Source organism: Oryzias melastigma, linkage group LG1 (genome assembly GCF_002922805.2).
Source record: "Oryzias melastigma strain HK-1 linkage group LG1, ASM292280v2, whole genome shotgun sequence".
Taxonomy (NCBI): domain Eukaryota; kingdom Metazoa; phylum Chordata; class Actinopteri; order Beloniformes; family Adrianichthyidae; genus Oryzias; species Oryzias melastigma.
In genome coordinates, this window is record NC_050512.1 from 22,580,014 (window position 1) to 22,582,570 (window position 2,557).

Here is a 2,557-nt window from a genome sequence, read left to right on the forward strand (position 1 = left end):
CTCTCTCTCTCTCTCTCTCTCTCTATATATATATTATATATATATATATATATATTTTTAAATGATCGTCTATTTCTCTTCAAAATCTAACATTTTCCTTAAGGGTCATATTTATAGTTTGCTGGCTTTGCAGCTGCCTGTTCCACAAATGATCATAATTCAGAAGTATCCTCTGACCTTTATAGGAGTTTTCTCATTAAACTGCAAAAATGGCAGCTTGACATTTCACGTTTGCTGTATTGTAATTAAATGTTTCATGATAATCGGGCTGATAAATCACCACTTCATTTTTTTTAGTTTTTGTTGTGCTTTACACTCCAAAAAACCTTCAGATTAGTTTGGAATATGAGGGATGAACACATATTTGTCTGAGATTTAAAGCGGGTTCTGGATTGACTCAGGCGATCGAGGTCGAGTTTTCTGCGTCAAAATAATCAGTCACAAAGAAATAATTAAATCATTCTTTATCATAAGTACGTATTGATTTTATTTTTTACTTAGTGGGTACAAAGATCATTTTAACACTGAATAATGCTATTAGTCAGTAAATGGTTCAGAAGATTTTTGGTTTTATCCCTAAATTTTAAGGTGGACTCTTTGGGGAAAAACACTTTGACCACTAGAGGGCGACAAACGAATACAAAAAGACATCTTTTTCCAATTTGTTTAATTTGTATTTTAGAAAATATGGATAAATGGTGTTTTAATCAATTGAACATAGCAATGTTACTAACATTTTACATTTAGTATGTTATTTTTTATTTATCTACCGACCCAAAGTGAGCACCGCAGATCTCAATGGCTGCTAGAGTTCAAGATAAAATAGATTAAAATCAAACTCCTTAAAGTTACATTCCATTAATGAGCTCAGAGCTCTAATGTGGGGAAAACCACTCCAGTTACAGCGCTGTTTACATTTTTCAGTGTTTGTTGCTGTGGGGCAATTTACAGTTCTAGGAGTTTTTGTGTCACATAAATACACAAGCGAGCATAAACCCTTTTCTGGCGAGCGGCTTTCTTCCTCTCAGTATTTTTCTGATGAGTCACTCTTGAGGCTGTTGATCCTATAGTGATTTATTTAGACAAGCTGCTCTTTCCAGACGAGGCTTTTAGCACAGCTGCAGTCTGTGACCCACTTCCAGACAGCCAAGTCAAGAAATGCAGAGAAGGGGGAAGATAACAAGAAATGCCTCAGGAGGAAGATGCAAGACAGGAACAAGGAAGGCTGAGATCTGAGATGATCACACTTGAACTAAAGTGAGACTCCGCCGCTGCAAAAACGAACATCTAGTTCTGCTGTAAAGATTTAGATTTATGAGGATTTATTAAGATGGGGCAACTTGTGCTAAGATTTTATTCTCATTTAATTCATATTTTGTTCTGAAATAAATAATTTCCACTTGTTTCATTCATATTTTTTCACTGTCATCAAAATGAACAAATAGGTGCATAAAAATCTGAAATGACAAACCATTTGCTTAGAATTAGCAAAAAAGACAACTTATCATTGGACTGTATAACATTTAATTTGAAGTAATTCCATCTAACAGCTAGCTTTTTAAACTCTTTTTTTCCCTTTTTGAATGGTTTGTTTCTAGATTTTCATATTTTATTATCATATTTTTTAAAGTAAAAATAACTTTCTTCAAGGACCGGTGGTGGACTCAGCTGTTTGGAGGCCCCGGACAAACAAAAACACAGAGCCCTCTAAAATAATGATTTATTTTAGTCAGGGTTTACATAAAAAGGCAAAAGAAATAAAAAAATACAAGAAAAAAAATGACATTTTCCTTGTACAATGTTGTTTTTTTACCCATAATTTTATTATTTTTTATTCTTGCAATTTATTTATATTTTTTTCTCATAATCTTACAACTTTTTTGACATTATCTTGTTTTTTTAATTATAATTGTATGACTTTTTCTAGTAAAATTTTAGAGTTTTGTAACTATATTCTTATATAATTTTGGTTTATTTTCTCATAATTTTACAACTTAATTCTCAAGTAATGTTTACTTTTATCTCACAATTTTAAAACTTTATTCTAGTAGACTATAGACTGCTAGATTTGTTTTTCTCATAGTTTCCTTCTTTATTTTTTTTAAATTGTAATTTTTTTCTCAATTTTACAACTGTATTCCAGTAGAATTCTGACTTCTTTCTCATAATGTTAATACTTAATTTTCAAACAATTTTGATTTTTGTCTCATACTGTTACGTCTTAATTTTCATAACTTTTGGACTTTTTGTGATAATGCTGTTGTTCTTTTTCCTGTTTCGTCTTCCTTTGCTTTTAGAAGTGCATAAGAAAATCGTTGTTTTCTCCTTTCCTTTTTCTTTTTTCACGTTACATTGCTGAATTTTCCTGCATTTTTTTTAAATCTCTTTTAAAAGTCTTTCTTGGATTCCTCTTGGTGGAATATTCCATCACTGTAAAAGGGCTGGAGGAGGATGAAACACTTTCACATGAGCAGTCTTATGTCATTTCAGTGATTTTGTTTTTTAAGAGGCTTTTAGGTAATAATGGGTGTGGATATTCTAGTAGAAATTTTATTTC